The following is a 25,935-nucleotide window of genomic DNA, read 5'->3' on the forward strand; positions in this document are numbered from 1 at the left end:
TCTTTTGCCTGAAAATGCTAGTTATTGTAATCCTATTGGACTAAAACTTACTGACTTTGTCACACAGGGTATCACAGCTTCCCAAAAATAATGAAGCCATATTATTACCAAAGATTGGAATAGATATTTTTGCCAACAGGTTTTGTATTTCTTTTTGGAACTTATTGAACGTAAGCCTCATTGACCTGAGTTTATGCACCTACTTTTTGGAGTGAAAAAAAAATCATTATTTGTGCTTTAATATTTAACCAGGAAATTTGTTTTGAAAAGATTTTATTTGTACAAAATGGCACAAAGTCACACTTGTGGTGTTGAGTATTACATGCTTTCTTACATGTTGGTGTTCACATATGTGCATGTGTGCTTGCAAACACAAAGGCCTCAGATCGGTGTATGCGCACACTAGCGCACACACAGACAACAAAGATCCCCCGTTTGGCCTTAACAGACTGTAGGGGCAAGTGCTGTTAGCAAGCACCTATGAAGGCCAGAATGGTACAAATATTTAATCCAATCTTTGGTAATAATATGGCATCACAAGAGATTTATAAGCTATTTTTAATAGGCCGGTCATTTTTGACTGGGAACACCAAATTAGGTACAAACTTTTAACACAGCACAAGGGTCAAGTTTAACTTTGTTAAGACTAATAGCCTAAAATATATTTTTTTTTTGGTTGAATGACCTCTAATAAAATAATATCTATTTTACACCAGATCTTTCCTTCTGCTGTAAAAATGTTCTGTAACAGCCCTTCCTGATAAACTACAAAGCTAAAACACATGGAAAATTCTTACCAATGAATTGTGTGCACTGCTCATTTCAGAGAGGGAGTTCATCACACTGGACAAGCTGTATGTCTTCATGTGGTGACTCCACTGTGAGGCCAGAGAAAAGCTGCTTCTTTCCCAGCATTGACCTTGTATTCAACTGATCTCATGCTAATTGCCTCTGGCCTCCAGTGCTGCTTATTGGGCTGCTAAACAAAAGGAGACTAAATCCCTCAGCAGGCTTAGTCATTATGCATCAGCTCGCTTTTATCCTTTCCAAGATAACTGTATGAATGTATTAATTTCATTTGTCATGACACCAAATCTGAGGTCAAGTGTGGGGAGTGTATGTGTGTGCATATGTGTTGACAGATATGTGGTTGGGGTAGTTAGTTAGAGAGGGGAGGTTGATGGTCAGCTGTCTGCGGCTGTCTCTCCAGACTAGATTTGCTGACTCATTCTCCCACGGGGTGCCATATCTAATGCATAGCGGGATCTCCTCTGAGCTGTACATCAAGAAATCTTGCCAGGTGCGTACTGGCACCATTTATGTTTGAATCACATTATCTATTTCTGTTATCACAAATGCACAAATCAGAATTCAATGTGCATGCCCAGTCAACTGAGAGAGAATCTTCCCACAGAAAGCAATTTAGCTATTACAAAGTTTCTTCAGCATTGCCTTTCTGAACAAATCAGATCAGATCTGGATCAGATCCCAGGTGCAGGCATACAAGAAATGTTGTTGATTCTCTCAAACATAAATTTATATTCAGGTCAAAGATCTTATCTAAACTGTCAAACAAGTGTGGAAGGATGTCAATCTGACACATTTAAAGAACCATTTGTCTTGAAAACATCCCAGAAGGGCCCCAGAATGTACAATTGTTTTTAAATAAATAATAAAATGTATTAAGTAGACCAAATTCAGTTGTCACAGTTTCTCTAATGGTAAGAAAAGATGAAATAATAAAAATCTAAAATGTTATGGAGCCATTCAGGAAATAAAGTATTTGAGTGTTTGATAAGTCGCAATGCAGGTATAAATGGAAGTTCTTTAATTTGAACTTTTATATTCCTATAAACGATACATTATGTATATATATATATATATATATATATACACACACATACATTTCTAACTTAAATATTTCATTATTCAGGAAAGTGAATGAGAGGAAAAATTAACTACATAACCTAAAGGAGTGAGCAAGAATGTGAGAGAGAGAGAGAGAGAGAGAGAGAGAGAGAGAGAGCGAGAGAGAGAGAGAGAGAGAGAGAGAGAGAGAGAGAGAGAGAGAGAGAGAGAGAGAGAATGTGATGTAAGCAATGTTCCAATAAAGCTGAATGATATACTGAAAACTTTGACAACACTGCCATCAACTGCAAATTGTGTTAAGTTGTCGATGTTCATATTTAAAAGGCATCGTATATTGTCTTAGACCACCACCTGCTGTTAGAGGGAGGTACTGCAGTGAACTAAACTGAACCCCCAAACATCACAATATAAAAATGTTTGCAAATGCGGGGAAAATAGACTCACATGTTACATAGGAAAAATCCTTAATATAGAATAGGTCTTTCTTAATGCATTCATTTATAAATTTATAACAATTAGAAAATGCCACATAAACATCTGCAAATAATCTAAAGTCATTACACGACCCTCTCTTAATACTGAAATTGATTACAGTAAATGCCAACAATAGTTGACCATTTCCATCTTGGATACTTACGGTTGGCAAAATACTGCTCCAGGTGAGGCTCGAACTCACAACCTCGGCATTGCTTTGCAATGTACTGTCATATAAGTACCGCGCGCTAACCGATTGCGCCACTGGAGCTTCGCTCACATTGGCTGCAATCAGGTATATACACACTCTGCAATGTGAGTGAGCACTCAGTGCAAACAGAACACATTCAAATGCAGACAGTTCAGTGTTATGTCAATCTAGTTGACAAATGCAATAGCAATGTATATAATATGCATTGACTGTCCGAGAGAGTTGCAAAGCATCGGATGCTTCTAGAAAAAGAGCTAAATAACAGCAAACTCTCAGCAACATGAGAGAACATTCTTGCAGGAGATAACGATTAAAATATAAAATAAGTTTCTTTAACCTGACTCGTTGACAAATATTTGTGCGTATGCCTGCATTCCCCCCTCCCCCCAACACACACACACACACACACACACACACACACACACACACACACACACACACACACACACACACACACACACACACACACACACACACACACACACACACACACGTTCCCAGTAAATGTGTTTATTGGTTTTTAAGATGCACCGCGGTTATACAGTTTCAGTTATGTTGAAAATATGTTTTGCTCACTTACCGTGTCTTAAATTACTAGACAAGTAACTTGGGAACAATTTCTGTCCTGACACAATCTGTCTTTCTTTGATTACTAATTTACAGAGTAGGGTAAGAATGTCTTCTTTCATTTATCTTGAAATTTATCTAAAAGTGTACTAGTCCGGAAATAGTGAGGAAGAGGAGCTGTCAGACTCAGCGTGACACACTACAAATAAACTGGAGTGGAGCAAAAACCTCAGTCACAAAATAAATATCTCAATTAAAGCCATGTGTTAATTAAATTTGCAACTGTTTTTTTAGGATGCTTTTTTCCCGTTTTGACTCCTTGACCTCTAATTCGCACTGCATAGCCTATGTCAGCAGTTGCTGACTTGTGAAAGTGGGGATTTATAGTAAAAGAGTACTTAAATCTGTTTATCACCCACACCACATCATATCAAATGGATTTAACCTCTGAATTATTATAGAATATTTTAATTCTGCCTTTATGTTCTGTCTGGACCTTCAATGTCCTGGCCACCATTCACCTGCATTTTGTTGACCTTCAGAGCTAAGATATTTTTCTAAAAATCTATTTTTGTGTTCAGCAGAAGAAAGAAAGTGATACACATATGGGATGGCATAAGGGTGAGTAAATATTGAGATAATTTTAATTTTTGGGTGAAGTATCCCTTTAAAACTAGAACAGTGGCAAATTGTTTTATTTTTTTAATCAAATGACAGCAGAAATTGAATAGGTATGACTTTTGCTAAACAGCTCATAATGTCAATCTTTCAAAAAAATTAAAAAGCTTGGTTTCCACTTGCTAGGTGAAAGTCAGTCAAAACTCTGTTTATGGTTTAATGTTTTTATTTTGGTCACTAGAGGTCGGCAAACCATACAAATGAGCTTTAATATGACCATACACAACAGATGAGTTTGCTTTCTTGGCACAGTACAGAATGTTACATACGTTTTTTGTTGAGTGAAGTTGAAGTGTAAGCTTTGTGACGGTTTAATTGCAAAGATATGAAAACAGATACAGTTCATAGGGTGGAATGATAGATTCTCAGTGATCACAAGCACTGGCTATTGAAGTGATGGTCCTGGTTTCTGTGCTGTAAAGTTAATCACACTTGTAACAAAAGAGCTTCTGTCACAATAGTAATACAAGTCACAGTTATACAAAGACGATAGAGATTTCAAAGTTATAAAAGTAATGTACATTTTTTTGTTATCCACAGTTCACAAAACAATGGTACTAATATTGTTCTGTCGGACTTTCACTTTTCTATGTGTTGCAGCTTTTTTACCTGGTGAAAGGTGACATGGTTCTGAAAGTAATAGAGAGTGGCAAGCATAAAGATGTGCATATCTGAGAAGGAGAGTATCATGGTGGTCTGGTTTAGCTACACCCAATTTGTGCTGTCTCTGAAATGACTCTGCTATTATTGCCTGACATCCTGAAATCATCTATGCCAGGAGTGTCGCAGCCCAAAAATGGACCACAGCTAATGTTTCAGAGAGCAGGGAAAAACAATGCTAAATGCAAATAAATAAACTATCCATATCAGGCAGATGCCGACTTGAATTGGTAGCTTGAGAGCCTAGAAAACCAAAAACAAAACTATTCAAAATAAATTAAAATACAGTTTGTTTAAATCTGTATTTTCCTGTGACATGGCATCCACATGAGTGGATGTTGTATTGTGACTTCTCTATTCGCAAAGCATAATTTCATTTAAACTGGCCGATCTTAGTCCAGGAGACTCTTTGCTGTCAAAATGTGTCATGTGACAAAACAACATGGTGCCAACCACAGCAGAGTTGGTCTTTGGGATAAATGACAACAAAATTACATCTGGTAAGGAACCTAATTAGGTTTTTACATTAAAGCCTGTTTGAGTCAAAAGATTAGTCTCTAGTTTCTTCCGATAAGCCATTTTAAAATTGTAGTGATTAATCGCGAAAGCCAACGCTGCTAAACACAATGTACTCTATAGTGTAAACTAGCACTAGGTTTTCATTAGAAATCCTTAAATTACTGTGCATTTTCACATTGAGTAAAAGAGGTAGGATGAAAATAAGGTTTTGTTGCCAAAGTAGAAAAAAAACATTGTAACATAAAAGTAAAATCAAGTCAAATAATTTTTATATGAATAGCTTTTTTATTTGTGCTTTTCCCAATACACATTGTTCCAAAGCAGCTTTACAGAAAATCACCTGTAATGTCTCAAAAACATTAATAACCACCGCTGTCCATGTATGTGGACAATTATATAGTTTTTAGGAAATGTATTTATTTTTTATTTGTAATTATAAATATTCTTTTTTTTTTTGCATGTTTATTAGCTAGTTAAAAATCTAAAAGGAAATGGAAAATGCACACAGCAGCCACTCCTGGGTTTCAGGAGGGTATAGGGCTTTCTACATTAGGCATACATTCGTTACAAAGCAGCTTTGCAAAAAATTGAATAAAAACAGGAACGGTGCAAAAAGAAAAACAAATCAGTTGTCTTCCATGACACTATTAGAATCCATACAATGTGCAGGGATATCGTTGATGTATGTTTGCATTAAATTGTGTTGACCACAATATGTCTTGTACACTGATGTTTAGAAACAAATGGTCCATGGATTTTAAGGGTATTTTTTACTTTTGTAAAATAAACTGTTTTGTGGTACAGTGTGTTGGGTCACCCATTACATAAAGGCATAAGCAGCTTTTAAGTGATTTAGCTTTTCAAATCAGACTGTTGAGATCAATTGATGGCAAACATGTTTTTTTGCTAAGTTTTGGGGAAATTTATTATTTCTGTACAAATTTAAAATAGATTAATCCAAGTTAATTGCTGAAATAGTTTTCCACTTGATGTCCAATGTAAAATCTGGGTTCTGAAACTTTTGAGAACCATTGTTATAAATGCTCAATTGTGTCAAATAGCCTCATTTTGCTTCTGTTTTCAGATATTCCTGCTTCCAGCACAGATTCTCCACTCCCCCAGAGACAAGCGTACATAGTGGGGCTGTTGGTGGAGAGGAGGAGGCTGCACTCAGAGACAGATGGCCTCAGGTGCCCGAGTTCACTTCCACTCAGATACATCCTCCATCATGTCTACTGTTACCCACCCATACTCACAAGTCACTTATCATCTCAAACGCATCATCTAGTCCATGACACTATTACCTAAATTGTGTATCAGTGAATTTGGTGTCAGATTGTTTCCCCCCTAATCTGTATAATGAATAACCACCTACATGTGTGATTCTGAATGGATAGTTTGGTTTTGAGGGCTGTTTGTATAGTGTATCAGTTAATCAGAGGTGTGGACTCGAGTCGTGTGACTTGGACTTGACTCGGACTCGAGTCACTAATTTGATGACTTGTGACTCGACTCGATAGAATTAAAAAAGACTTGCGACTCGACTTAGACTTTGACAGCAATGACTTGCAACTTGACTTGGACTTCAGCCGTCTGACTTGGAAATACTTATACTTTTTAAAACCAAAGATAAGAGTTGTATAATTAAAAATGTGCAGTAAATAACAATTAATTTCCCAAATAAACGATTAATTCGATTTACAAATCTGCATGTCAACACTCCTTATTCAACCAACCAGACAACCAACCAATCAGCTTCCACGAAAGCTGGACCAAGTTTGAAGACTGCGGCGCACATTTAAGGACAAGGGCACAGCCAAAATTATACCAAAGGTGATATAATTGGGATATATTGAATACAGCGTTAAAGGCAAAAAAAGTATTACAACATGTAGAACATGTGGTTCCAAAATTACAGACACCTCGTCGACAACGTCCAATTTTGTGAGGCATCTGAAAATCCACAGACAGAGGTAAGTTGTTAACTAATTTACGTCAGCTATGGTTCAGAAACATACATGTCTATGGCAGCACATGGCAGATTTACAGGCTAACAAATTCTGCATATCGAAACGCAAACTATTTTTTACTGCGGTCAGTAGCGTTTAACGTGTTATAGCAATTGGTGTAATGGAATAAATCTACCCAGTGTTTTATTATGCAACAGTATGACCTCGATAAAGGAACACCATTTATTGTGACCACACACACGTTGGTGCTTTTTGAGCATAACTGGTGAGAACGTGCATGAAAACACACTCATTCTTTTGCGGACGTGCTGGTCCTCTGTCATGCGTTTAGCTCTATTTATTTAATTATATTGGTTATGGTTCTAAAAATCACAAAACCGATCATTTACTCTGTTCGCAGCCCTTTACAGTATATAACTCACATATGCAACTTAAATGTCTGCAATTAGCCACTGTCTGGTAATATTTCAGATTTCATTCACCAGTTCAGCACGTTCAGCGTCCGTTCACTGCGTGTTTAGAGTAAAAGATTGGTTTGCCTTAATGTGTGTCCAAAGATAAGATCCATGTATCATCTTTATTACCCTCTTTGGTCTTTACAGGTAGTGTAACATTCACCTTGTCCCGTTTTGCCCTTACCTCTTCTTTGCCCATTTCGTCCCGTATTTAACTCCACAGTCCCCTTGTTAGCGTGCATGTTCTCTGTTATTAGTTTCACCTGCACCCGCCCCCTCTGGCTCTCGCGCTCGCTCACAATCATCAGAGTATTAGTTTCACCCGCACTCGTCCCAATCACTCGATTATTAGTTTCACCTGCACTGTTCGTTTTCCCCTATTTATACGCTGCCCTTTCGCTTCACTCTTGTTGGTTATTGTTTAGTTTACCCCTTCGCTTTGCCAGCTCTAGTGTTCCCCTAGTATCCCCTGTCTTTTCCTCTCGCTTGTCTCGCCCCTTTGATATACTCTGATTCCCCAGGTTCGACCTAACGCTCCCCTGGACTACTCTTCTGTAGATTTGCCCCTTTTGATATTTACTGATTTCCCGGCTTCGACCTTACGCTCCGCTTGACTACGCTTCTCTGGATTTGCCCTTTGTACTGTTGCCTGCTTTTTTCAATAAAGCAGTTTTACCCCGACATTGTGACTGTCTCAACTTGTGTTCGTTACATAATAACCAACCCTACAGAACAGTCACAATGGATCCCCCGGTGGATTTTCACAGCTCAGGTGCGAGGATCTACATTTGGGAGGCATGACCGAGCGCTCGCGGCCCAGGGGCAGCAGGTACGTACTATTTCCAATTCATTTCACCCTGTTCCGCCTGTGTCTGTCCCTGAGCCCGTTGATGCTCTCAACGCATCCGCGAGCGCCGTAAGCTTTCCACCCCCGGAGAGGTTTGATGGCTCTTCGGATGCTTGCCAAGGGTTTTTTATGCAGGGCAGCGGTTTTAGAAATTTAAACCGTGCCCTTAACATTATGGACCCAGCGGCCCAACTCTTGGTTTTGCGTCAGGGGAGTAAACCCTTGGAGGCTTATGTGGTTGACTTTTGTGCCCTGGCTAACCAGGTGAACTTTGATGAGGTGGCTCTGAAAGACATTTTTCAATGTGGACTGAATGAGCCAACCTCATCGTTCATGCCTGGTGGTCGCTGCTCCCTCAACCTGGCTCAATTTATTGACCTCGCCCTACTGTTTGCTGGTTCCTCATTTACTGTGGGGGAAGCAGACACTGAATCAGAGTTCCACGCCACGGCCCCAGTCTCGAAGCCTGCCACGGCCCCAGTCTCGAAGCCTGCCATGGCCCCAGTCTCAAAGCCTGCCATGGCCCCAGTCTCGAGGCCTACCAAGGCCAGCGAGCCAGCGCCACGCCTGCCACGGTCAGCGAGCCAGCGGCTGTAACCTTGACTGTCCCCATGGCCACGCTCTCTGTTGGCCGAAGGAGAAAGAGAAGGAAGAGGGCACCTTCTCCCCAGTCTCGTCTTGTGCTCAAGACCACAGAGGTTCCCTCAGAGTCTTCCACAGCTCTGCCGGCCTCTGCTCCGCCCTCTGAGTCTTTCACGGCTCTACCGGCCTCTGCTCCGCCCTCAGAGTCTTCCACGGCTCTGCCGGCCTCTGCTCCGCCCTCAGAGTCTTCCACGGCTCTGCCGAGCTCTGTTCCGCCCTCAGAGTCTTCCACGGCTCTGCCGGCCTCTGCTCCGCCCTCAGAGTCTTCCACGGCTCTGCCGGCCCCTGTTTCGCCCTCAGAGTCTTCCACGGCTCTGTGGGGCTCTGCTCCGCCCTCAGAGTCATCTATGACTCTGCCAGCCTCTGCTCGCCCCTCAGAGTCCTCCAGGGCTCCGCCTCTCGGGCCTCCCAGGGCCCTGCCTCTCGAGCCTCCCAGGGCCCCTCCTCTCAAGCCTCCCAGGGCTCTGCTTCTCAAGTCTCTCGAGCCTCCCAGGGCTCTACCCCTCGAGCCTCCCAGTGCCCCGCCTCTCGAGCCTCCCAGGGCTCCTCCTCTCGAGCCTCCCAGGGCTCTGCCTCTCAAGTCTCTCGAGCCTCCCAGGGCCTCGCCTCTCAAGCCTCCCAGGGCTCCGCCTCTCAAGCCTCTCGAGCCTCTCAGGGCTCCGCCTCTCGAGCCTCCTAGGGCTCCTCCTCCTCTCGAGCCTCCCAGGGCTCCGCCTCTCAAGCCTCTCGAGCCTCTCAGGGCTCCGTCTCTCGAGTCTTTCAGGGCTCCTCCCCCTCTCGAGCCTCTCAGGGCTTCGTCTCTCGAGTCTTTCAGAGCTCCTCCCCCTCTCAAGCCTCCCAGGGCTTCGTCTCTCGAGTCTTTCAGGGCTCCTCCTCCTCTCAAGCCTCTCAGGGCTTCGTCTCTCGAGTCTTTCAGGGCTCCTCCTCCTCTCGAGCCTCTCAGGGCTTCGTCTCTCGAGTCTTCCAGGGCTCCTCCTCCTCTCGAGCCTCTCAGGGCTCCGTCTCTCGAGTCTTCCAGGGCTCCTCCTCTCGAGCCTCTCAGGGCTTCGTCTCTCGAGTCTTCCAGGGCTCCTCCTCCTCTCGAGCCTCTCAGGGCTCCGTCTCTCGAGTCTTCCAGGGCTCCTCCTCCTCTCGAGCCCCTCAGGGCTCCGTCTCTCGAATCTTCCAGGGCTCCTCCTCCTCTCGAGCCTCTCAGGGCTCCGTCTCTCGAGTCTTCCAGGGCTCCTCCTCCTCCCGAGCCTCTCAAGGCTCCGTCTCTCGAGTCTTTCATGGCTCCCCCTCTCAAGTCTCTCGAGCCTCCCAGGGCTCCGCCCCTCAAATCACTCGAGCCTTCCAGGGCTCCGCTCCTCAAGTCACTCGAGTCTTCCAGGGCTCTGCCTCCAGAGCCTCTCGAGTCTTCCCCAGCCTTTCTCTCCGAGCCTCCTACGGCTCCGCCTCCCGAGCCTCCTATGGCTCCCCCTCCAGAGCCTCCTACGGCTCCACCTCCCGAGCCTCCTATGGCTCTGCTCCCAGAGACTCCAGAGCTTTCTAGGGCTCTGCCTCTTGAGCCTCCTACGGCTCCGCCTCCAGAGCCTCCTACGGCTCTGCTCCCAGGGACTCCAGAGCCTTCTAGAGCTCCGCCTCCCGAGCCTCCTACGGCTCTACCCCCAGAGACGACAGAGCCTGCCAGGTCTTCGCCTCAGAAACCTCCCACGGCGCCACCTCCCTTGGCTCCGCCTCCAGAGCCTTCCAGGTCTTCGCCTCTAAAGCCTCCTTCGGCTCCACCTCCAGAGCCTTCCAGGCCTCCGCCTCTAGAGCCTCCCACGGTGCCACCGTCATTGGCTCCACCTCCTGAGCCTTCCAGGCCCCCGCCTCTAGAGCCTTCTACGGTGCCGCCTCCATCGGCTCCGCCGCCAGAGCCTTCCAGGTCTCCGCCTCTAGAGCCTCCTGCGGCCCCACCTCCCTCTGCCCTGTCTCTTGGGCCCCCTATGGCACCGCCTCCTGAGCCCCCCGAGCCTTCCTCGGCACCACCTCCTCAGTCTCTCAGTGCCCTGCCTGCCGAGTCTCCCATGGCTCCGCCTTCCAGGACTCCGTCTCCCAAGTCCTCCACAGCCCCGCCTTTCACGGCTCCGCCCCGGAAACCCTTCCTCACTTGGTTCTGCCAGCTCCCCAAGTAAACGTTCCTCTTCCCGGACTTCCTGACCCTCTTCCTGTCCTGTGGCCTTTTCCCTGGCCTCCTGACCCTCTTCCTGTCCTGTGGCCTCTTCCCTGGCCTCCTGACCCTGTCTGGTGGCCTCCTGACCCTGTCCCGGCCCTGTTGCCTCATCCCTGGCCTCCTGACCCTATTCCTGTCCCGTGGCCACCTCCCAGGTCTCCTAGTCTAGTCCCTGTCCTGGGGTCACCTTCCAGGCCCCCGGACCCAGTCCCTGTCCTACAGTCGCCTTCCAGGCCCCCTGACCCAGTCTCTGCCCTATGGCTGCCCCCCAGATCTCCCGGCCACCCGCCTTTCCGCTATGTTCCCCCAGACCTTGCCTTGAACTGCCCATTGACCGCGTGGACTGTTTCATTTCCCTTTGTGCCCTCGTGGACCTTCTTATTGCCCCTCGTTGCCCCCTTGGACTGCCTGTCTGCCCCTCGTTGCCCTCTTGGACTTCCTGCCTACCCTCTGTGCCCCTTGGACTGCCCTCATTTTGTTTTTGGGTTTTTGTGGGTTTTCCGTTCTGGGGTTTTGTTCGTTGGGATCGTCTGGTATCCGATCCCTTGAGGGGGGGCTATGTAACATTCACCTTGTCCCGTTTTGCCCTTACCTCTTCTTTGCCCATTTCGTCCCGTATTTAACTCCACAGTCCCCTTGTTAGCGTGCATGTTCTCTGTTATTAGTTTCACCTGCACCCGCCCCCTCTGGCTCTCGCGCTCGCTCACAATCATCAGAGTATTAGTTTCACCCGCACTCGTCCCAATCACTCGATTATTAGTTTCACCTGCACTGTTCGTTTTCCCCTATTTATACGCTGCCCTTTCGCTTCACTCTTGTTGGTTATTCTTTTGTCTACCCCTTCGCTTTGCCAGCTCTAGTGTTCCCCTAGTATCCCCTGTCTTTTCCTCTCGCTTGTCTCGCCCCTTTGATATACTCTGATTCCCCGGCTTCGACCTAACGCTCCCCTGGACTACTCTTCTGTGGATTTGCCCCTTTTGATATTTACCGATTTCCCGGCTTCGACCTTACGCTCCGCTTGACTACGCTTCTCTGGATTTGCCCTTTGTACTGTTGCCTGCTTTTTTCAATAAAGCAGTTTTACCCCGACATTGTGACTGTCTCAACTTGTGTTCGTTACAGGTAGATATCGATAAAAAAAAGAAAGATAAAATTAGATTATAAATTAGAAACTTCTAGATAAAATTTGTATAAATTTACTATAGTAATTAATACTCTGACACTAATTTGCGGAAAGTGCACTTATGACTTTTTTAAGACTTGAAGCTAAAAGTTGAGGACTTGTAAATTGACTTGGTCTTGCCTGCCTTGACTTGGGACTTGACTTGGGACTTGCCTGCCTTGACTTGGGACTTGACTCGAGACTTTAATGCAATGACTTGAGACTTACTTGTGACTTGGAAAACAATGACTTGGTCCCACCTCTGCAGTTAATACTAAGTCTTTCCTTGTGTTAAAGATTTTAATAATTTGGAATTTGATAAATAGCTTTTTGTATATAGTTTTGGGATATTTGTATATACATCTTTGAAATGTGCTGTAATTCAAATAGATTTTGGAACACAAGATACAATATATACCCCTAACATTTATGGTTTTATTTTCACTCTAGGTACTTTGTGGATACTAGTATCTAGTACTGGTGTCTTGTTTGAGCATTGGTTCTACTGTGAGAACCATAGAACCCAGCTTGTTTCCATTATTAAAGAGTAAGTCAGTGCTGTTTATTGATATATTTTTTATTACATTTGCATCAGTTCACAAATAAATGGATTCCATTTGTGTGTGTCAGGTTTATGGATTCCAAGAAGCATAAAACAGAAAAGCCAGTCCCAGGTATACATGCTCACATTTGCTTTCCATTGTGCTCTTTATAGTGTTTAATGCATGATTAAACAAGTTGAAATAACCTTACATGTAAATTGACATCACGGTATGGTCTTTTATAGTGGACCATACATTTTGTGTAATAAGCGGTAATGTCAGGGGCAGTCTTGACTCACATAGTGCCCTAGGCAAGATCAGATGTGAATGATGTTTTAGAAGAAAAGCCATTGAGAGGATAGTGCCTATACAATTATAAAACAATTTGTAGAGTACATTAAGTAAATATAGTATTTAACACAGTTGAGGAGCCACTGAAAAGGCATATTAATCATGTGTCTGTGAACAACTAGCTTGCAAACAACTTGCATTTCTATTTAGAGCAAAGCAAAGGAGGAAAATGCCTCTTCAAACATCCCTTAAACTATTACATCAATATTAATATCATCCTGTTAGTCCAGGGCAGTAATCAAAAGTTTAAATTATTGCAGCTGAACCCATAAAGCCAGCCCCATACCCACTTAACACCATGAATGTGATGACAACTTTTTGCTTCAAAGAGTGGGTTGAGAAGCAGAAGCCTTTGCTCGCCAGTTGTCGGCCAGTGGACATGTTTGGAGCACAGTTTGAGACTGAGGTGAGGAAGAAGAGGCCGCTAATAAACCAATAATTTCCTGCAGGAGTTAATCAGATGAGATCCTGGTCATTAATCACAGGTCCAACTGTGAGTGATTCCTATCAGCAAAGGATTGACATAGGCATGAGGTAGAGGAAAACAGAGCCTGGAATGAGAGTACAGAATCATTACAAGAACAGGAAAGAAAACGTATGGAACTTGAAACGTCTTGGGTTACGTAGTGTAACCCTTGTTCCCTGAAAAAAGAGGAACGAGAAGCTGCGCTGAGAAAAGTGCTTTGGGAACAATCCTACATTGTGACCAGCTGTGAATATGTGTGTAACACGTCAATGAACATTGACCGGAATTTATAGCCTCGGCTGGTGAGATCATTGGATGCACCTGTGGCCAGGCTATATATAGATGCGTCACCAGCGTGTCGTCAGAAATATATATTTTTTTCTGAAGAGCAGTCCTGGGAAATCCCAGTGCGGCAAAGAAACACATTTCGTTCTGCTTTTTTCAGGGAACAAGGGTTAACACTATGTAACCAGAGATGTTCCCTTTACAAAAAGCTTCACTAGGATGCTGCACTGAGAAAAGTGCTTTGGGAACGAGAATACCCATGCTGCCGCCCTGAGGCTGTCTGGACCCCTACGGTTGTGAAGTGTGCTCACAACAACGCGAGAGGTCTCAGACATGAGCTTGAGATGTCGACTCAAGGACATAAGAGCCCGGAGTAGCATGAACATCCAAACTATAAAATTTGATGAATGTGTGCGGAGAGGACCAGCCTGCCGCATCACAAACTTGCTGCAGAGGGACACCTCTAGCCAAGGCTTTAGAGGTGGTGCGACCCCTCTGGTGGAGTGAGCCCCGATACCTACTTGCGAAGCTTGACTGCGCGCCTCGTAGGCCAGGGCAATAAAATCCCTCACCCAATGCGACATAGTCTGCTTGGAGGTGGCCACCCCCTGGTTGCGGCTCCCATGGCAAACTAATAGTTGCCCTGACTTATGCCACTGGCTAGTGCGGTGGACATAAGTCTAAAGGGCACAGACTGGACACAGTCTGTGAAGTCCTTGCTGCACCGACTTTGCAAATGGCGGGGAGCAGAAGGCTTAGAGAGTGACCTGATGTAGGGTCACGAAAGGCACCTTAGGCAGGTAGTCAGGATGAGGGTGCAAAATTGCTTTGGTCATTCCTGGGGCAAACTCTAATCAGGCTGGCAAAACAGACAGAGCCTGTAGGTCCCCAATTATCTTTAGAGAGGTAATCGCCATAAGAAAAACCATCTTGAGAGTCAGAAGTCTGTCAGACGCTGACTCTAGAGGTTCAAAGTGGGTCTCAACCAGACACTCAAGGACAATTGCTAAGTCCTATGAAGAGGTCATGGTCCTAACAGGGGATGCCTCTTAAAGGGCACCCCGTCCATCAAGGCGGGCAAGCCGAAATGGCAGCCACATAGACCCTGAGAGTTCTTCCTGCAGAAAGTCCAGAACTGAAGCAATCTGGCAGTTAACTGGATCTTTTAGGAGAGGGAAACGCATACAGACGCAATCTGTAGACTGCGTCCAGCCCCGGGGGGGGAGAGCTGAGTGACTCAGGGAGAAGTAGAGGAGACATTGTGCTATTCATAGAGGCAAAGAAATCTCAGCCAGATTTGTTCCAAGTGGAGGGAGCCCTAGCACTTAAAATGGTCTTGATAACCTCAGGAGAAAGCCCTGTGTACCTCAGTTGGTACCCTTCAGGGGCCAAGCATGAAAGGTTCCACAATTCGGGCCGGGGATGAAATATTGTCCCCTGTGCCTGAGAAAGAAGGTCCTTCCTGTTCGGGATCGCCCAAGGCGAGCCGTCGAGGAGAGATATTAACCCCGAGAACCATACCCTGTTCGGCCAGCGCAGCGCTATCAGTTAGAGGCAAGACCCTTGCTGGCGAACTCTGGCCAAGACTCTCGGGAGAAAACGCATACAGATGCATTCAGGGCCATGTATGCGCCATCGCGTCCAGACCCAGGGGGACTGGGTGACTCAGAGAGAAGTAGAGTAGACATTGTGCTGTTCATAGAGGCGAAGAGGTCCTCTTCTGCCCTGTAAAGTCTCACCCAGATTTGTTCCACTACCTAGGGGTGGAGTTTCCACTCCCCCGTCGGTATTTTCTGTCTGGACAGTAAATCCGCTCCCACATACAGGCATCCAGGGATATAAACTGCCCTGAGTGATAGGGGCTTGCCCTGGGCCCCAAGGAGAATCCGACGTGCCAGAAATTTAGCTGACGTGAATGTGGACCTCCTTGATGGTTTATGTAAGAGACTACCGCTGTATTGCCCACCCGCACCAAGACATGGCAGCCTCTGGAGGAAGTATTTCAGGGCCAGAAATACAGCCATCAACTCAAGACAGTTACTGTGACAACCGAGCTGATGACCCTCCCATTCCTCTTGAGCTGGACGACCACTTAAGACCGCTACCCAGCCCGTCAGGGAGGCATCTGTCGTTAGCAACCTGCGACAACGAGACCTAGAGCACCTAGAGTGGGACCCAAGGTAAGAAACCGGGGTCTGAACCACATAGAAAGGGAACAAAGCCCGCCGCACGTAACCCTTATTTGCCTTAGGGGACCGGCCCTTGGATGAAACACCCTGGCTTTTAGCCACAGCTGGAACGGTCTCATGTGCAGAAGGCCCGAAGGGATCACCGTGGACGCAGATGTCATGAGACCTAGTATTCACTGATACTGACGAGCAGTGCAACCTTGACCTAGCCTGACCTTGCTCAGGGTGTTCTGAATGGAAATGATTCGTGCTGGAGACAATTGTGCCTGCATCCTGATCAAATTCCATTTAACCCCCAGATAAGTGATTCCCCGGGTGGGAGAGAGAACGCTCTCTGACATTAAGTCTCAGACCCGGAGAAACCAGATGAGCTAAGACGATATTCCTGTGCTGAACTGCCAGTTCTTGGAACTGCGCTAGGATCAGCCAGTCGTCTATGTAATTCAGAATGCGGATGCCCCGGAGTCGCAAATGAGCCAGTGCTGCATCCCTGCATTTCATGAATGTGCCGGTTAATAGGGCTAGGCCGAATGGAAGAACCCGATATTAGAACGCTTCGCCCCCGAAAGCGAACCTCAGGAACTTCCTGTGCTGTGGCGGAATTTCTATATGAAGATATGCATCCATGAGATCGATGGTGACCAGCCAAATCATGCTGTTGGGCTTGTGACACGATCTTCTTGATAGTTAGCATCTTGGACTTGAACACCCTGACTGGGCAGTTCAAGCCTTGAAGATCTAAGGTTGGACACAACCCCCCACCCTTTTTGGGAACCAGGAAGTATTCACTGTAATAACCTGACTCTTTGTCTGGAAGGGGAACATGTTCTATGGCCCCTTAGACCGAGAGATTTTGCAGTTCTTTTCAAAGTAGAAATGCCCGCTCTGGTTTACGGTAGTGGGGACCACGCCATTGAAACACGGAGGGAGGCGAGGGAATCGAATTCTGTAGCCCTTCTCTTCTGTTCTTAGGACTCACATAAAAAAATGTGAAAGCAGATCGCAATGCTCGCACCCGCCCCGCTCCAACACGAGAGCAGCATGCTCTTCCCCCAAACAAACAAAGCAAAACTGATGCCTGTCCCTTTCGGCAATAGAACGTAAACAAGGTAACACACATCCTTTGCTCTGATTCTCAGTCATTCTCTCTCTATATATATATATATATATATATATATATATATATATATATATATATATATATATATATATATATATGTATATATTTATAGAACAGAGAAAGGAGAAAAGGTTCACTGTTCACTGCGCACTGCCTAACCAAATTCTAACTCCTAGCAGAGGAAAGAAAGTTTGTGACAGGCTTGTGAGACACACAAACACAGAATGGGCTCTGAAAAAAATGGATCTGATGACACGCTGGTGATGCGTCTATTTATAGCCTGGCCACAGGTGCATCCAATGATCTCACCAGCCAAGGCTATAAATTTCGGTCAATGTTCATTGACGTGTTACACACATATTCACAGCTGGTCACAATGTAGGATTGTTCCCAAAGCTCTTTTCTCAGCGCAGCATCCTAGTGAAGCTTTTTGTAAAGGGAACTCATTTATTTCTTAAAGTGTAATATTCCCCAACACAGGCAAAACACAGTAACTACACATTTAGAGTTATAAACAAAGTCAGGTCTCTTAGAATATGATCTGTCCTGTGAATGATTAAAAAATGAAAGAACAGAGACCATTTCATAATCCAAAGTTTGTTGTACTGTTTAAAATTTTGGTGTCAATTGTGCAGCTGACAAAACTACGTCTAAAATACGACTTTCCAAATAAAAAAAAAAAACTGGTTAAAAAACTTCAATTTACACTCACTAAGCACTTTATTAAGAACACTATGTTCCCAGTTGTATTGTATACTATTGTAGCCCTTTCGCCTCAAGGTGCAAAGGTTCAACGTGTTGTGCATTCTGGTTTTCTAAGTTACCGTAGTCTTTCTGTCAGCTCGAACCAGTCTGGCAATTCTTTGTTGACCTCTCTCATAAACAAAGAGTTTCCGTCCACAGAACTGTTGCTCAATGTTTTTTTTTGTTTTTGGAACCATTCTGATTAAACTCTAGAGATTGTTGTGCGTGAAAATCCCATGATATCAGCAGTTACAGAAATACTCAAATCAGCCCGTCTGGCACCAACAATCATGCCACAGTCTGATGGTTGATGTGAACATTAACTGAAGCTCCTTACCCTTATATGTGTGTTTTTATGTACTGCACTACTGCCACACAATTGGCTGATTAGATAATTGCATGCATAAGTAGGTGTACAGGTGTTCCTAATAAAGTTCTCATTGTATATATTGTGTTTAATTTGACTAAGGCCCATATATCCGCCACGTTGAGTTGCGGTTTCATCATTACATTTTTCAATACTTGGCATGACTCCAGTAGTGGTAACTCTGTTAGGTTTTTGGATTTAACTATAAAGGTAGTCATTTGCAGGAAAATGTGTCTAGTTTTGACTCAGGTGATGGTAGTAATGCATGTTAGATTCTGCTCTTTGCTCCTGGGAAGTCTGAATCTTCTAGAAGATGGACTGATGGCTGGATCTGGCAGCTGGTAACTATATGACTCATCACCAGGCCCACATGAAATTTGTGCCCTTAGAAGGCCATAAAAAGCTGTTTATTGATTACCACAGAATTGGAATCCCCCACCACTTGCAATTATTTTAGCTAATTTGATTTTAGCTGCCAATATGAGTGTAGTGTTATCAGCCCTATTCAAACAATGTTTATGTTTAAAACCATTCAGAAGAATTCCACAAGTTTTTACTGAAATCTGTCAAGAAAATGGAGAAGGATATTGCCCCAAAAAGGGGTGGGAGCTCCAAAGTGCCAGCAAAAGATATAGAAAGTCCCAAACATAACCCTTTCCCTAACCCTAACTGTCAGTGGAATAGATGCCCCCTTTTTGAGTAACCCTGCCCTCTTTTAGAGATTCCGCCACATTAGAAGATCTCCGCTCTGTAGCTATACCTATTTGAGAAAATTATAAAACATCAGCAGATTTTATCTGGGCCTGTTCGTCACTCACTCTCTATACATCCTTTAATCTGTTACAACTTTACTTCTTTCAGGTAAAATTTTTTGGAATGTTCCTTTTGTTTTATTACTCAGGACTAGTGCTTGTATTATCTTTCATTTTGAATTGTGTTTGATCTGCAGGAGGGTTCATCCAGTGTCTTAATTAATGGCAAGGAAAACAACCACTCTGGAGGAGATTGTCTTCTGATTCTCAGAGACAGAGTGAGTGTGCTTTTAATCAGTACTTGAATGAGTGTTTGTGTTAATATTCTAACAAGTACTATGTGACAAAACTGCCTTTGTTCCAGCAATTTGCTCAGAATTAGTAATTTTAATGATAGGAAACCAAATGCTGTTGTCTTGCGAACAAGTATTATTGACATTGTGAAAGATGGCATTTGTCTGGTTAACACTTTTTTTTATTATTGTGGGCTTATGTATCAGTGGAAAGGATCACAGAATTGCGTTGCTTTTGTGTGTTGCTCAAGACCCAGAGTGGAAGAGACCTTACTGAGACATATAAATGCAAGAGAAGTATAAACTTGTTTAGGATCGGATACACAAACTATATAACTTTACAATGTAGTCTTCATAATCACACATTATTACATAACTAAAGAGAAGTGTGACATTTTTGTTTTACAATGTGCCATGAAACTGTCAAGATCCATGCCATTAGCATTATAAAATGCACTGCTCTAAGCAGATTATAAACTCTCCACAAGGTTCTTAAATATATTAAGTGTATTTTCTTGTCAGATGAATTGTTCGATCATAATCATAATTAGTATATTGTTTGATTTTATTTTTCTCTTATTATAACTTGTATACCTGTGTACCTAATCCATAGTGAAAATGTATACATCCCTTTAGATCAATGCATAGTATCACTGATATTCAATCAATCCAATCTTAAAGTCTACATAAGTCTGCTTATTGTGTTGTGTATTTTATTTTGGAAAATACCAGTAAAATAAAGATACCATGCTACCAAATATAATTTCACAAAATTCAGTACCTGAGGACAATGTGTTCCAATTCAGCACAGTGTTACATGCAGTTTAAAATTGAAAGAAACATTAGTTATTAAGATCTGACACATTTCAGCAAAAAACAGATTAGACCAGCATTTACAGTATGTCCAGTCTGGTTTATGTTGTTTTGGTACTGGTCTAGCTGGTGGACCAGAACAGCCATGCTGGGGTGCATTTACTGTACAATTGCATAACTCACCACAAGTTCATGCTAAACCACCAAGATGAATCATTGGAGAAATTAACTAGTTAGTTATGAAAGTTTAACGAAAATATAGTAACTATAACACACATTCATCATTCAAACCAGGTTGGTTTATCAATATAGAGCTGTCGTTAATGACCTTATGTAGGGAGTGGAGTAGTAGAATTCCCTTGAAAAGGATAAGAAAACTATGAGGGAAAAGAGGGAGGGGCGCATCATTTGTGATGTTTGATTCATTAGAGCCCTGACTTGGACGAACATTTGGTTGTGCAATACAATTGACAAGAGAAACCAATGTTTATGACACATGAAAGAGAGGGGGGCATTTGTTGAGCAATATCCTTGTAAAAGATATCCAAAGCTAATGATACATGAAGGGAAGGGGGGCATTGGTTGTACAATACCCTTTGAAAGAGTAACCAATACTTGCATTGCTGAATGGGTGAGCGTTTGGTCATGCAATATTCTTGAAAAAAATAATCAATGCTTGTAAATGTATTTAGGGGAAAGGGAGTATTGTTGTGCAATACCCTTGAAAAGGACAACCGTGCTTGGAGGAGTATGAGGAAGGGAGTGCATAGCTTTTTTTGTGATTCTACCACCACCATAATTGTAAGAAAAATGTAACTTTGATGCATTGCTTAATATGAACTGCACTTTGATGATTGAATGCAGGTTGGGATGTATGTATGTCTTGTATAATGAAGAAGACCATCATCCCATCGTCTTAATGGGAGTCTCAGGAAATCCTTGTGAAGCAGCTGCAGAAGCGGCTCCTATCCTAAAGGAATGGCTGGAATACGATTGAGGGGAGAGACCGCAACGTATAAGCATGTCAGAAAGATGAGATGCGAACCAGTGGCGAGTCTTGGGGTCCCCCGAAGAATTAATAAATAAGGGGGAGGCAGCTGAAGCATAATGCTGTGACTTAAGATAATTTATCATTGATATTGTAATGGTCTAATCTGTTTTAGAATGTTTAAGAAATAAAAAATCCTTTTATGGAGAAAAATAAATATGAAAAATTTTAAATTCTGAGTGTCAAGAAAACTAGAGAATATTACATGAATTCCACAGACCTCAAAAGCCATAAAATGCTTCTAAAGAATGTCATCAAATTTAGAAAAACAACCTGCTCTAAGAATGGAAATAAGGAGGTGTAGAATGGAGCTGTGATTGGCAAAGGAATAGAGGAGCAGAAAATCAGAGCCGGTGTGTATGGATGGGAGCTTAAAATATTGGAAGGCTCCAGATAAGCCTGTCGACATAGAATTAAATGTAGGGACAACTACACTCAGTTGTAAGCTGGACTGTGAATAAAATTTGCCACATGATGCCGAAATCGGAGAGTCAGTGGGCTGAGCTCCCCGTCTGTGGCTCACTTTGATGTGGTTTCGAATAAAGTGACATTAGGGCTCTCTCTTGAGAACCTTGCGCATCTCTGAACTTGAGAAAAGGCTGATGAGAAATTGGCAGACAGAATTTGCATGTCCCTCCCCCGGAAATACAGGTATAAAAGGAGGGAATCGTACGTCTGTCCATTCAGATTTTTTCTTCGGAGCCCAGTGGTTGTGTGATCACCGAGCTGCAGTCACTTACTGTTCCACTCATCTCTATAGAGCATATCAGCAACTTTCTCCTTCTCTGCACCGCAGTGCATCTTTGCCCCTAGGCGCTTCGACAGTGCTTCTAAAAATGCATGTGGTTGGATTGGCACCCTCCGAAAAGAGCAAGCTCCCCCCGGTTCAGAGCATCTCTTTTCTCACCATGGAGTTAGACTCAGTCTCAATGACAGCGCGCCTCACTAACGAGCATGCGCAATCAGTGCTGAAATGCCTCACCTTTTTCAAGCCAGGCACAGTGGTTCCTCTAAAACAATTCCAGAAGCTCCTGGGGCATATGGCATCCTCTGTGCCGGTCGCGCCACTGGGGTTGATGCATATGAGACTGCTTCAGCACTGGCATGGCACCATGTGTTGATCATCCCCGCCTGCCACCAAACTTTCAACCACTGGACAGACCTCTGTTTTCTGCGGACAGGAGTTCACCAGCAGGTGTCCTGATGCATTCTAGTCACCACAGACACCTCCAAACAGGGTTGGGCACCCAGCTGCCGTCTCCTTGACGGGGCCCCGGCTGGGTTGGCACATTAACCACTTAGAGTTGCTGGCTGTAATTCTTGCCCTGCAGAGGTTTGTCCCATTAATACCGGGCAAGCATGTCTTGATTCGATCAGACAGCAAAACGACGGTAGCGTACATAAATCGCCACGGCAGCGTGCGCTCTCGTCTCAACGAGCTGGCACACAGCTGGCCCCAGGGAGCGCAAGTATGCATTTCCCCCAGTGAGCCTACTTGCACGGGTGCTGTGCAAGGTCAGGGAGGACTAGGAACAAGTCACTCTGGTGGCCCCCTACTGGCCCACATGGACTTGGTTCTCAGATCTCACACTCCTCACAACAGCCCCTCCCAGGCGAATTCCCCTGAGGAAGGATCTTCTTCTCAGGGACAGGGCACCCTCTGGCATCTGCGCCCAGACCTCTGGAACCTCCACGTTTGGCCCCTGGACGGGATATGGAAGATCTAAGTGGCCTACCACCTGCTGTCGTAGACACGATCAAACAAGCCATAGCTCCCTCTACCAGGCAATTTTACTCCCTAAAGTGGTGCTTGTTCACAAATTGGTGTTCTTCCTGGTCTGCAGAACTGCAGAGGTGTGCATTCAGGTCAGTATTCTCCTTTCTGCAGGAGAGGCTGGAGGGGAGGCTGTCCCCCTTCCACCTTGAAGGTGTATGTAACCACTATCGCTGCCCACCACAACGCAGTGGACGGCAAGTCCTTGGGTAAGCACGACTAGGGCTGGGGCAGTATGGATTTTTTCTAACCGCGGTTGAAAAGCAAGATATTCCCGCGGTATAGCGGTAAACCGCATTAAATACATTACATTGGATCAGAGAAGTCCCCCGACAGACTTTGGCGCACACATCAGAAGTCGCTTTTGATAGACAGTATTGTCACCTACATCCGAAGAAAAAAAACGAGCACAATTTTAAATAGTCAAATTTTCATCAAGCAGTAATTTGGCATGAACTAATCACTGTATAGATTTCCTTATTTAAGATTATTCTCAGATACATTCGCATTGAAGATGGGTCAGACATGATTTTGACCACTTTATTAAGTTTTGTTTTGTAGAAAGCCTTTCTTTAACTTAAAATTTCGTTTTGTATAAATTGTATCTTAATTTTAATCACTGTTTCATTAACTAATTGCCTGGAATTAATAAATAAGAAGCAAATATAGCAGACATATAATCAGCAGCAGGACGTGGAAGCGCCGATGCGATCTCTTCTTGCGTGAGCTCTCTCATAAATGAACCGAAACTCGTCGGCTAGGCCTACTGCCTCACAGACATGAGAAATAAATAGAAATCTTAAAATGCATTTTAAACAAAATTCAAAACAAAATGATACAATTTTAGGCTACAGTAGCCTAGTAGTCAGGTTTGCCGACGTGCGTTACTATTTATTTATTTATTTTTATCCCTGTGCGCCAATCGGAAGCGGACTTCACTGCTGATATTCTGGGGATACAACATAGCCAATAGGCTATAGCCTACTAGGGACTTTAGCCTTTAAAATATCTTTGCTGCATTGGATCAGTCTCCTTTCTAGAACAGCCAAGAGCTTTCTAGCCTCGCGGCAGCAGCACCTTGCATCGCTCAGACCTTAAAACAGTCAGCGCCGTGGATGCGGTTTGAAAATTTATCAAAAAAAGCGTTGGTGCGGACAGATGAGTTTTGTGATGCGGTTGCGGATTAAATAATAATAGCCCATCCGCGCATCTCTAATACAAATGGAATGTTATTATGTGTCATGGAACATTGCGCTCCCCAACTCACTGAAAGGTCGGATTTGCTCCATATTTTGATAAGTTTTGTTTAGAAAACCTTGAATCCATGTAGGCTAATATCATTAGACATAATCCATATCATTAGAATCAATGAATCCATGTCATTAGACACAACGAATCCATGTCATTAGACACAACGTGCACACATGTGCAGGCCAATGTTTTTTTTGTTTTTGTTTTTTTGCGGTGACGACGGTGACAAGCTCAGACCCGCAGTTGGAGTCACGTGACCGCGGTATTGCGGTAATGCGGTAACCTTCCCAGCCCTAAGCACGACTTGATTATTATTATCCTGAGAGGTGCCCGGAGGTTGAATCCTCCCCAGCCAAGCCTGTTCCCCTCCTGGGATCTCTCAGTGGTCCTCTCGGGCCTTCAGAGACCCCCCCCCTTCGAGCCGCTAGAATCAGTTGAGCTCAAAGCACTCTCCTTGATGACAGCCCTCCTGATCATGCTCACTTCCATCAAGAGGGTTGCGGACCTGCAAACGTCCTCTGTCCAGGCTGTGGTAACCTCCATTTCCTGATGGAGGGAACGAGACGTTGTGTCCCCCCGGCTACGACGCTGAACCAAGCCACTGTTATGGGCGAACCTCATTCTCGGCTCCTCAGTGCAAAACCTGAATGGACAGATGGACGATTCCCTCCATTTATACACATATGCCCGGGGGAGGGAAATGCAAATTCTGTCTGCCAAATTCTCATTGGCCTTTACTCAAGTTCAGAGATCGTGAGGCTCTCTAGAGGAACCCCTAGTGTCACTTCATTCGACACAACGTCTCGTTCCCTCCATCAGGGAACTGAGGTTACTAAAGTAACCTAGACGTTTTGGAAGTGTCTTGATGTTTGCTTTGGTAAGGAGGGCCTCAGGTATGTGGAGTGAAAGATGTGATGTTTGAAGTCGAAGCTCCAGATAAAGCCTGTAAAACCAGCAACGCGACACATGGCATCCGGCACGGTTTTATAAAGTATAAACAAATATTACTTGCCTGCTGCTAAATGTAAGCTGCCCTGATGCAAATATATTAACAGTGAAAGGAGTGGAGAGAAAAATGCATTGTAACAAATTTTTTTATAAATAATGCATTTTGGCAAACATAGTTGTAGAAATCACGTAGAAAGCATTATGAGGAAGTTTATTTCTTACCAGCAGATACAGAAAATTAACCGTAGCGTAATGGAAATAATGAGCTTTTGAAACTTCGAACACTGTGAAAAAACTAATCCGGCACATGTTTATCCAATGAGAAAAAAAACCTTACTTACCTGCAACTAAATGTAACTGTCCCAACCACAAACACATTAAAAGTAAACGGAACAAAGACTGAAATGCATTGATACTTAAAATAAAATGTAATGTAGTTATGCTAACATAGTTGTTAAACTGGTAATGAGCTTTGAAATGGAACGTTGATAAAGCCCCAATGCTTCGAAAGTTCCCATTGATCCGAACATTGATAAAAGTATAAATTGTGGAGGGTCATATTATACAAATTTCTGCACTGTAATGATGCCTGAATGAGTAATAAAACATCATCATGACTGTGGAATAGGAATCACATCCCTGTTTGACTTGATCATATAAGAAAGCAAAATGCATTGCGCTGGTAATGAAACAAGCTGTTGAAAAATGGAAATGTAGCTGAGCCTGCAGCTAGATTTCAAAGGA

The 25,935-nt window shown here is 44.0% G+C and overlaps 1 non-coding gene and 1 pseudogene across 1 annotated transcript; one reads left to right on the top strand and one right to left on the bottom strand.

Annotated features, from left to right (window-relative positions):
- Nucleotides 1-1,180: 1,180 nt before the first annotated feature.
- Nucleotides 1,181-19,634, top strand: LOC127660586 (3-hydroxyanthranilate 3,4-dioxygenase-like; annotated as a pseudogene).
- Nucleotides 2,521-2,614, bottom strand: trnai-uau (transfer RNA isoleucine (anticodon UAU)). The gene is made up of 2 exons: nt 2,577-2,614; nt 2,521-2,556 (listed from the first exon to the last, which is right to left on the bottom strand). It is a non-coding gene; the product is annotated as a tRNA-Ile (tRNA).
- Nucleotides 19,635-25,935: the final 6,301 nt, after the last annotated feature.

This window comes from Xyrauchen texanus, chromosome 20 (assembly GCF_025860055.1).
Source record: "Xyrauchen texanus isolate HMW12.3.18 chromosome 20, RBS_HiC_50CHRs, whole genome shotgun sequence".
In the NCBI taxonomy this organism is placed as follows: domain Eukaryota; kingdom Metazoa; phylum Chordata; class Actinopteri; order Cypriniformes; family Catostomidae; genus Xyrauchen; species Xyrauchen texanus.